Genomic DNA, 12153 nt, shown 5'->3' on the forward strand with positions numbered 1-12153 from the left:
ACTTTCTCTGATTCATTTAGGAATACCAATTGGAACCCCCTGAAAACTCTTCCATTAGACTCAGCCATTGACTTTTTCAATTCAACTTTCTTAAATGTCCTTAACTCCCTGGCTCCAGTAAGAAAAAAAAAGAGTAAAAACTAAGACCACTCCGTGGCTTACCAAAGACACTGAAAAGATTATGCAACAAAGGGATAAAACCTGGAAAACATACCTCCAAACTAAACAACCAGACATCTTACTTAAATACAAACAGCTAAGATACCTTGCCAAAAAACAAGTTATCAAAGATAAAAAGTCCTACTACATCAAAATGCAAACAAATCATGCAGAAAACCCCAAACAATTTTGGAACTCTATCAACTCCCTCCTTAGGCCAGGTACTAAAAACAATCCCTGCCCCGACACCAGCAAATCTGACCTTGAAATTTCCTTACTATTCAACATCTTCTTCATCACTTCTATTGCTGAGCTAACCAAGACCTTTACCAACAACATCCCTCAACTCCACCCCACCCAAACATCCTCTCCCTCCTCTTCCCCCCTACTTTTGAACTCAAACCCATTTCCACCTACCTAATAAATAAACTACTCTCTAAACTAAGGCCTTGCTCCAAGACCCCCGACAACATTCCCTCCTCCTTCTTAAAAATAGCCTCCGATGGTATTGCTCTCCCTATTAGCATCCTGATCAATAGATCCCAACATGAATCCTATGTACCCAAACTATGGAGCTCTGCATATATTCTTCCACTTCACAAGGGTGGCAAAAACTGTAACGTCTCTAATTTCTGCCCCATAGCCATCCTTTCCCCTCTCTCTAAACTCCTTGAAAAATGCATCCACCTTCAGCTCTTGCGATTCCTTACCAAACACCAGCTAGTTTCTCCTACCCAACATGGATTCTGCCCAGGACATAGTACCAACACCGCACTTCTCTCCTTCTTACATACTGTCAATTTAGCCTATGACTCCAGTAATTTATTATGCTCAGTTCTGCTGGACTTATCTAAAGCTTTTGATACCATCTCCCACACCCACCTTCTAAATCATCTGTCCAATCTCAATATCTCCCACAAAACTCTCTCCTCATTCTCCAGCTATCTTTCCGACAGGTCCTAGGCTGTCAAACGGGGCCACGGCACCTCCATCTTCCATCCTACCCCCACTGGAGATCCCCAAGGATCCATACTTGGCCCAGTTGTATTCAACATCTTTATTAACGACTTTCACAAGGCCATACCCAGTACTAAAATTGTTCAATATGCTGACGATTCTTCTTTGATCTGCTGCACCTCCAGCTTAACAGATCTCCAACTACTGATACAAACAGCCTTCTCAACTACCAAAAACTGGATGCTCCAAAATCACCTCTCATTAAATGCTAACAAAACTAAAATTCTTCTATTCTCTCCTTCTAAGTCCTCCCCTACTGATAAAAATTCATTCCAAATAACCAGCCATAACAACTCCATTTTAGAGGTCGTTCCCTCCGCCAAACTTCTTGGTGTAACCATCGATGAACACTTAAAATTTAATACTCACATCCAGCTAAACATAAAGAAAACCCACATAAAACTCGGCCTACTTTATAGAAACAACCACTTCCTCTCTCCTGCTACCAGACTAATTCTCGCCACTACTTATCTCCTTCCCTCTCTACTGTATGGTGCCCCTCTGCTTACTAATTTATCCTCCCCACTATCCTCCAAAGTAGAAGTATGTTACAATAAAAATCTCCTGATTTGCTACCAAAGCCAAATCTTCCTCTCATCACTGTTCTTCCCTTCAGTCATTAAACTGGCTTGAACTCCATAACCAACTTGACTTTCTCCAAATCACGACTGCCTATAGACTACTATTCCAACCTGCCAAGTGCCCTGCACTATCCAATATCCTACAACCATATACTCCCCATAGAACACTTAGATTTACCCACCAAAACCTAATCACCATCTATAAACCCAAGCGCCCAGCTGGTGAACTTCTGCTTTCCTTCACCTTAGCCAAAAAATGGAATGCTCTTCCCTCCACTCTTAGGACCTGCGATAACCTCAAAAACTTTAAAACTCTTCTTCATTCTCACCTTTACCCAAACAGGAAATGCAACTGTACTCTTCACCCTATACCTCTCAAGGTCTCCTCCGCTTTTACTCCTGGCTAACCTCTCACATAGCTAACCTTGCTCATTTGTATTTTGTATAAATAACTATACTGTAAAATCTAGCCACAAGGCCATTTACCTGTCTTTTACACCTAAACAAAATTGTAATTGTTTGTTTCTTTATGAATGCTACCTGTTTATTTGTCAGTAATGCAAAGTTTCTTAGTAATTATTCATGTAACTATGTATTGTTGGAGCTTTTCTCCCCGGGCCTCCACTGAAAATGAGCTCCCCAAGCCCAGTAGACCTCCCCAGTCATAAAACTGGCATAAATAAATAAATAAGTGTACAACATCTAGATATTTTGAACAACAGTCAATGCAAACACTATACTGAGCATTTTTACTTTGAAACAAATGTACCACAGCTGCCATTCAGGGAATGTATGGTATTTCATGTGTGTGGAAGTACAGAATAGACATGTAGAGATTTAATTATATCCTTTGTAAGAGGGTCTATATTAGATCAGCAAATGCTTAAAAAAGCGAACGCTGATTTATTGACCTTATGTAAGCTAAAGCTTACAATCTCAAACTGTCAGATCAGCGATTTTTTTCCTAGGGAAAAAAATCACTGATCCAAAACACATACACACAACACAAGCACACCAAACAAACAGAAATCCACACACATACACCTAAAATCTGACACCTAACCCTACACTAAACTATGCACACACCACTAACTATCCACTTACCTTAACCCAAACCCTAAACCTAAGGTCTGTCACAATCGCACACTCACCTCACCCGCTCCCTAATCCTAACTCACCTAAACCCGCCCTAACCCTCACGTCCACATAATGGCACACATACCTAACCCGAGCCCTAACCCTAACTCATCTAACCCACCCTAACACTCGCATCCACACAATCGCACACTTACCTGAATCTGACCCAGAACTTTTCACCACAGCACTGAAAATACTGAAGCAACAGAAAAGGACAACCAGATTCTTTCCTGAGGAAAAAATTTGGGTTTCTGTTGCTTCGATATTTTGAACATTCGCTTAAATAAGGTTGATCAATCAGCGTTCGCTTGTTTAAGCATTCACTGATCTAATATAGACCCTTTGTAAGACAATGGGACCCAAATAACAAAAATGGAATTTATAGAAGTGAAAGATTTTAGAGTCATCTGCTTTCCACAAACAAGTTTACTGTGTCAAGTATTTCATACTGACAAATGTTTATATGATTCCTTCCTTGCAATTAAAGTATTTATATGTTTTTTCTACATATTGGAATATTTTACTCCCTCCATACCTATGTTGATAAGGGGTTCCATTCAGAAGCTCGAAATACTGAAATCTCGAGTTTCAGCATTTTTAGCCCAAGAAGCCAAATCCACATAATAGCAAAAGTTTAGAAGTGCGAAATTCAAAACCTCGAATACCGGAGGGGCTGTGGTGTGTGTCAGTGTGTTTTGTTGCTGTGATGTGTGTGTGCGAAGAGAAAGTAGCTTGTGTGGTGGTGTTTTATGTGTGTTTGTATGTAGTGCGACCTCAGAGTGAGAATATTTAAGTAAGGGGGTGTGGGGGGCACAGCCCCCCACATGAGGGGTGCAGGGTGTGTGTGTGTGTGTGTGTGTGTGTGTGTGTGTGTGTGTGTGTGTGTGTGTGTGTGTGTGTGTGTGTGTGTGTGTGTGTGTGTGTGTGTGTGTGTGTGTGTGTGTGTGTGTGTGTGTGTAGTAAAACCATGAAATTCAAAACTTCTGGTATTCAAGGTTTTGAATTTTGCGTTTTTTAGTTTTCGTTGTTTTGTGGATTCTACTTCTTGGGCTCGAGATACTGAAATTCAAAATTTCATTATTTCAACCTTCTGAAGTGAATCCGTTGATAATATTCAGGGACTATAATAGTAAGAAAAACAGTAAAGATTATCTAGTTTCTGTCAGCTAGCAAGAATTGGGGGGGGTGTTCTTTAAAGATAACAGTTTAATTATAATCTTCCTGTGATCTGTAACCTGAATGCATAACTGATTATGAGATAACATATTGCAGCTCTGAATAATCTAACAATTGCCACATTGCATTTTTCAACAATTTCAAATCTGTCATTACAGTAGTGAAATGGTTTTCAAACTTGATTTGTAAAAAGTTGCCACAATTATCTTGGAAAAAAAAGAAAGCTAAATTAGCAGTGTCAGTGACATATCATGTAGCCCATTCACTTTTTGGTTTTGAGAGTTCTATACCCATATGAACTTCTTGGATTCACTTTACATGACAAGTAACACAACATGTATTTTTCTTTAACATATTTGAGGGAGTTAGAATCTGTATGCAACATAATAATAAGAAATTGGGGAATACTAACTACTGACATGAAACTTATGAATATGCTAGGACTATCCCCAAACTTTGCTTTCAAAAATAAAAAGAATTTGTAAAGAAGGTTGGGTCATAAGTACTTTAGATCTGAGGATATTACCTGAAGACATAATATGTTTCCATGCAGTGCCTGTTCTCGGTGTACATATATCAATAAGATAAAAATTATGTTAGTCCCAAATCAGGATGTATGTATCATTTTAGACATTATGTTGACTATGGTTCAAAGCATTTAATATAGTTAGCAACATGCAAGAAATGTGATGCTTATTATGTAGGAGACAACTTGTACACTGCCAAGCAGCTAGCCCTATCATGGCATTTCTTCCACACCACACACTCATGCATGCACATTCAAACCTATGGCCAATTTAAGGTATCTAGTTCACCTATTGCATGTCTTTGGAATGTGAGAGGAATAAACATGAAGCATGTCATTTCAATAATAATTATTTTGATTTGTCCAAATATTGCCTCACTGATTTTGAGACTAATCTCCTGAATAAATGTTTTTTTCTCTAAAGCTACTAGTAAAAGTGTGATGACTGATATTTTAACTAACTTAATGTTGTTTATCAGGAATGTAAATTTAAAAGCTACATTTTAGGGATGTGAAGGGAATGCTGTTTATGTAAGACAAGTACTTTTGTACCTGTTGATTTGCCAATAACAGAAGCATTTTTGAATGTTTGTAAAAATGAAATATGAATGCATTTTCATAATAAGATATAAGATAGGAACATATTTTATTATTTGTTCAAGGCTGAATCACAAGCATTAATACATTTGCAAAATAATGTGGATACTGTTATTAGAAAAGCAGACAAAGGGAGAAGTATTGTAACATTTGATACTGACAAATACAGTCTTATAATGAATATGTTATCAGATGTTGAAGTATATGGTAATATATATATATATATATATATATATATATATATATATATATATATATATATATATATATATATAGATGCAAAATTATATCTTTGATTTCCAAATTGAACTGTCAAGTTTATGGCTTATACATGTCACATATTTTGAATAATGAATTATTTGAGTATTTTCACATTTCTGAACCTCTTATTCCAAAAATCTATGATTTACCTAAAAAACATAGAAGCTAAGTTAAGAAGTCAAAGGATTTGTGATGTCCCAGTAAGAATAGGAATCAGTCAGTCCTGGCTAGCTTTGGTGTGCAAGCCTGTACCTACTCTATGGATATCTTCCTTATAAGGACGTTTTGTCCATTTATAAATTCATCGGTTCATAGTTCATAGATGTATACCAGGCTGATGGCTCTGGGGCCTTTACAAGCCTAGACAAGGATTACCCTGGCATCGTGCCACCCAACCTTAGTTCCCAGTGCTTCTGTTGAGTAGAGCCACTGGAGTTATCCCCGGGGTGAATTTTTTATTTCCCATCCACTCATCAAGATTTCTCTTGAAGAGGGTCAGCAAGGTGCTCTGCTTGACATGTATGGGAAGTCTATTCCATAGCATGGGTAGTCGGGTAGTCGCTGGGTTATGAACCTGTCCCTCCAGTACGTTCTGTTGATTGTGATAATGAGGTTGAGGTTTCTGGAGTGTGCGGTACAGAGGGATTGGGATTTCTTTAGATGTAGCATTTCTAACAGAGCTGGGTCAGACATGGCGTCAAGCAGAGATCACCTCTAACTAGGCAATATGAGACAGAGAGTCAGTCCATATAGGACAAGTATTTAAGGCCTAGGATCCTCTTTATGAGGTACCTTTGCGGCCTCCCAATTGTTGCAGGTGCCTAGTGAGGTACATGCCAAATGGGGTATTGTACTTGATGAGTAGCCTAATGAGGGAAGAGTAGAGGGAGATGATGACCTCTTTCTTCCTGGATGCAAAACCCTTAGTAATGAGATATAGGTTCATACTTCATACTTCATACTAGGCTATCTGCCCAAGGGCATTTATAAGCCTAGCCCATAGTTATGTGGCTTTCGCCACCCCTTTAGTTTGAATAAAAACTATGCCTATCATTTTTCTGTGCCTCTGTCAAGCAGTGACACTGAAGTAATCCCTGGGGTATATCTGCGATCTCCCATCCATTGGTCAAGATTCCTCTTGAACAAGGCCAGCGAGGTGCTCTGCCTCACATGTACCGGGATTTTGTTCCACAGCATAGGGAGTCTCTGGGTGATGAATCTGTCCCTCCAGCACATTCTATTTACAACCGTGTCAAGGTTTAAGTCTCCCGCCCTTGTGGTTCTGAGGGATCTAGATTTTTTGAGGTGAAGCATATTCATCAAATCTGGGTTTGACATGGCCTTATATGTCAGGCACAGGTCACCTCTGAGCAAGCGGTATGAGACTGAATAGAACTGGAGTTCTTTCAGTCGGGCAGCATAAGACATATTTTTGAGACCCTTTATCCTTTTGGTGAGGAACTTTTGGGGCCTTTCAAGCTGCATCAGGTGTCTGGTCAGATACATTCCGAACGGGCATTGTACTCAATCATAGGTCTAATGAGTGATGAGTACAGCGGACGATGACCTCCCTTGATCTAGATGTGAATCCCTTCATGATCAGGTGGGCGATATAGAAGGTTTTCCTAACTACTTTAGCAACATGAGTGTCAAATGAAAGGCTACTGTCAACTTGGGTCCCCAGATCCCTGATGACTTTTTCTGTGCTCAGTGGATTGCCACCTATATGGTAGCTAGGGGTAACCTTGTTTTTCCGAAGGGTATGACTATGCATTTTTGGCGTTTAACTTCAGGCCATGGCTCTGGCACCAGTTATCCATTTCTGTGAGGCCCTTCTGGAGGATATCTGTGTCAGATGTGTTTTCAACTATGAGTTTGCAGTCATCTGCAAACTTTGTCAGCCATAACTCTCCTGTGTTTGCTTGTACTTCAGAAAAGTAGATGCTGAACAAGAGTGGACCCAGGACTGAGCCCTGTGGGACACCACTTGTGACAGGCTTTGAGTCTGACATGGCTCCAGGAACTCTGACCCTGTGGGTTCTGTCACTTAGCCAGTTTGCAACCCATTTTGTGATGTATGGGTTTACATTCAAGCTGATGAGTTTTTCGATGATACCTGAGTGGGGTATTGTGTCGAAGGCCTTTGCCAGGTCGAGGTAGGCTGTATGGACTGCCTTTCCCTCATCAATGGCCTTGGTGACTGTCTCGAAAAAGTCAACCAAGTTTAAGAGGCAGGATCTGCCTTTGACAAAGCCAAACTGGGTTGGATCCAAAGTCTGCAAGTTCCCTATGTCTTTATTTATGAGTTCCATTATGATTCTCTCCATGGCTTTGCAGATAAGGCTTGTCAAGCTAATGGGCGGTAATTTCCAGGGTCTGTGGAGGCACCGCCCTTATGAAGTGGGACCACAGTCGCCACTCCTATCCTGAGGTGAGGCTAAGATTAAACAGCTGTCCTAACTGTGGGTTTAATTCCTCGTTGAGTTCATGAAGCACACAGCCGGGGACACCATCCGTCCCATGGATGCTATGCTTTTTGCCGTAGTGAGGGCAGTTCTCACCTGGGGGTTGGAGATGTTTGGGGGCTACAATCCTCTGGAATAGATATCTCTCCTTTTGGGGGGGGGAGAAGTTTGCACTGAACCTGTCAGCCAGTATGTTAGCAATGTGTGTAGGTTCAGTAATTTTCACATAATTTTGAACTAATTCTGAGCATATCTGGGAGTTTCCTCCTAGGTTTCTAACATAGCTAAAGAAGGCCTTATGATTGTCTTTAGAGTCCTTGGTGATTTTTCTCTCAAAATTTGCCTTGGATGATTTTATGAGAGCTCTTAGTTTTTTACTTATAATGATCAAAGGTGTCTTACCTTTCAAGGATTTTGCTCTATCTTGTAGTAGCTTCCTCCTTTTGTTGTAGAGCTTGTTTATGGCTGGGGTCCACCAGACTGGACGCTTGCCTTTGGTACAGAGAGTCTTAGTTTTGTTTAGTATTGCCTGATCCATGCAGTCCTGTAGGTGCTGGTAGAAGGCATTTGTAAGTGATTCAGCGGTTTGAGTAATGTTTACCACTGGCTCAGGGGCCTTAAAGGAGACCACACTAGTTTTAGGAGTGTGAAATCGGCTTTGAGAAGTTTTTCACTGTGGTCTTTTTGTTTCAGGTGGGTGGGATGAGGACCTCCAGCGAGATTAGTTTATGATCTGATCTCACCAGTGAGGGGTATACTTCCGGTGTTGAACATTTTGATCCCATGTTCATGATGATGAGATCAAGTATGTTTTCTCCTCTTGTGGGGATGGTGACTAGTTGTTCCATGGCATTTGAGTTTATGAACTCCAGGAATCTTTGGGTTAGAGTGTTCGGGCTTGAGTAGTGTTCCCAGTCTATATTAGGGTAGTTGAAGTCACCTAGTATGATGGTGTTTGGAGATACATTTATCCCCTCCAATGTTTTCAGGAAGGCCATGTGAGGTTCCTGAGTTTGAGAGGGTGACCTGTAACATGCTACAAATTGCAGAGCAGTCTTGCCTATGGTTAATTGCACCTGGATGGTCTCTGATGCATCGTGCGTTGCCACCCAACCTTGAGGTGTGGGTGTCCTTTATGAATATGGACACCCCCCCCTCCTTTCTTGGTGTTGTCTGGATTTGGGGGCTGGAACGCATGATATGAGGTGAAACCTGTTAGTGCTGGGGTGCTCTCAGGAGCCTTGAACCAGGTTACTGTCACAGCACAGACATCAATGTTCTCCATATTGAGAAGGGCATCTTGAGATTGAGACTTCTGGCATTGAGCAGCATTACCCTTAGTTTTTTTCCTTTTTGGTGTTCTAGGGCGGAAGGTTTAGAATTTGAGCCTTGCCTAAAAAAGGCACTATGGGGGTGGCAATATGCCACATATGCCACATAGAAGGACTTTCTGACCACAGTGGCAATGTGGTGGTCAAATGAGATGTTGCTGTCAGTCTGTGTTCCAGGATGTCTTATAACGCCTTCTGTGTTCAGTGGACTACCATCGATGAGGTAATTCATGGGAACAGGGTTTTTCCCAAAGGGAATGATGACACATTTTCTGGCATTGAGCTTAAGGCCATGGTTCTGACACCAGCCGTTGGTCTCAGTGAGGCCTTTCTGTAGGATGTCAATATCACTCAAAGTTAATAATAGCTCCCAAATTGCAATTGTTTGCGAACTTTGTGAGACAGAGTCCCTTTGTGTTGGCTGGACTTCAAAGAAGTAGATATCAAACAGGAGAGGACCCAGGAACGAACCCTGTGGGACTCCACTCGTGACTAGTCTGCAGTCTGACTTGGAGTCAACTACTTTCACACTCTGGGTTCTATCTGTGAGCCAGTTTCCAACCCACCTTGTGATATTGGGGTTGATGCCTAGCTTAGTGAGTTTTTCTATGATTCCTGAGTGGGGAATGGTATCAAAGGCATTGACCAGATCAAGGTAAGCTACATGAACCACCTTGCCTTCAACCACAGCTCTGGTGACTGACTCAAAGAATTCAACCAAGTTGAGCAGACATGATCTACCCTTCACAAAACCAAACTGTGTGGGATCCAGAGTTTGGAGATTCCCTATATCTTTGTTTATTAGGTCCATGATGATGCGTTCCATAGTTTTGCATATCAGACTCATCTAATAAAATAAAAAAATAAAAAAAATAATGTAGAGAGGGATGACTGTAGCAGTGTGCCATTCAGTAGGGACAAAGCCTGAGGTGAGGATGTGATTGAATAGGGCACACAGGTGAGGTTCACTCTGTAGTTCATGTAGAACACAGCCAGGGATATTGTCAAGTCCCACAGAAACTGTATTCTTGTTCTTAGACAGTGCTGTTTTAACCTGTGCGGCAGTAATACTGGGTGCTTGGCAAACTACTGGTATTGTGATTGATCCTTTGTGGGGGGGGGTAAAGTTGGCACTGAATCTGTTGGCCAGTGTATTGGCAAAATCTGTTGGCTTGGTATAGGAGGTACCATTGTGCAGTAGCTCAGAGCAAATCTGGGTATTGCTGTGGAGATTCTTTACATAACTATAGAAGGCCTTATGGTTGTCTTTACTATATGTTACAATTTTGTTTTCATAGCTAGCTTTAGACGATTTGATGAGGGATCTCAACTTTTTGTTGAGGCTGATAAGGGAGTTTTTCCAGTCTTGGGAATTCACGTTATTCCACATCAGTTTCCTCCTTCTGCTATAGAGTTTGTTTATGGCAGGGGACCACCAGATTTGTTTCCTTTTTTTGGAGGAGAGCATCTTGGTTCTATTGGATATGGTGAGATCCATGCATTTGTGTACATGTTCGCTCAGTGCATTGGTGTATGATTCGGCAGTCATGCAACTATTCTCCATTTGCATGGATGCCGTGAAGTTAGCCACCTTTGTTTTTAGGAGCCCAAAGTTAGCTTTGGAGAAGTTTTTCATGGTGGTTACCTTTGTGGGGGGGGGGGTGTGGATTTCCAAGGTGATTAGTTTGTGGTTGGATCTAACTAGGGAGGAGCTGACTATTGGTGTAGAGTAATGGTCAACCATGTTAGTAATGACCAGATCAAGGATGTTACCACCTCTAGTGGGGGTAAGAACGAGATGGTCCAGGGCATTGGAATTAATGGACTCGAGGAAATCTTGGGCAAGTGTATTGGTACATGAGTAGTTTTACCAATTAATGGAGGGGTAGCTGAAATTGCCTAGTATGAGAGTGTTAGGTTGGACCCTAATATTCTCCAGGGTGATTAGGTATGTGGAGTGTGAGTCTTGGGACATGGTTGGGGACCTACAGCAGGCTACGACCTGAATCGCTGTCTTACCCAGTGTTAGCTACACATGAAGCATCTCTGATGCATTATTTTGGGCTACTAGTCTGGAGGTGTGCTCATCCTTCATGAATATGGAAACACCACCACCTTTGGACCTTCAATCCAAGTTCTGGGGCTGAAAGGTGTGGAAAGAGTTATAGCCTGGTAGTGTAGAGGTGCTTTCTTCTGCCTTGAACCAGGTCTCTGTTACAGCACAAATATTGATATTCTCCATTTTAAGGAGTGCTTTGAGTGAGTGCATTTTGAGATTTAGACTTCTAGCATTGAGCAGCTTGACCCTCAGATTGCATTTGTTTAGAGCCGTTGCAGTGGTAATTTGGTCTTTGGAACACTGCCTAAAAGGGCACTATAGGGGTGGCAAGAGCTTTGGCTAGTATCCAGAAGCCCAGGGGTGACAGATGCAGGCCATCTCTGCAAAGCATCAAGGTCTGTCAATCATGCCATCCCAGGGAGACAGATATCGGATCCCATTAGGATGACACCAGAAACTTAGCCAATTGTTGAAATCAATCATTTTCTGCTTGTACTGTGGTATAATTCTGGGTGATGGTAGGATGCTGCTCAGGGCTAGGGTCATATCCGCCTGGGCTAGATAATCCGAGAGCTCCTCCATGTCTCTTTCCATGTAGTCCAGGGAGGTAAGTCTCAGGTCATTCACACTCACATGTACAATGACTGAGTCATATTTGTACCTGTTGTTGAGGGACTTGAGTGTGCATTATGTGGCAGATCCTGGCACCTGACAGGCAGCTGACTGTTACTTTCTCCTTATTCAGCCTAGTGAGTGGGACATCAGTGTGTCTCACTATCGAGTCACCTATGACTATTGTGTTGCGCATGCTGTTTTGCATTAGGGGCTTTGGTTGAGTGGCCCA

The sequence above is a fragment of the Protopterus annectens genome, chromosome 3.part1, assembly GCF_019279795.1.
Source record: "Protopterus annectens isolate FY-2018-M chromosome 3.part1, PAN1.0, whole genome shotgun sequence".
Classification (NCBI taxonomy): Eukaryota; Metazoa; Chordata; order Ceratodontiformes; family Protopteridae; genus Protopterus; species Protopterus annectens.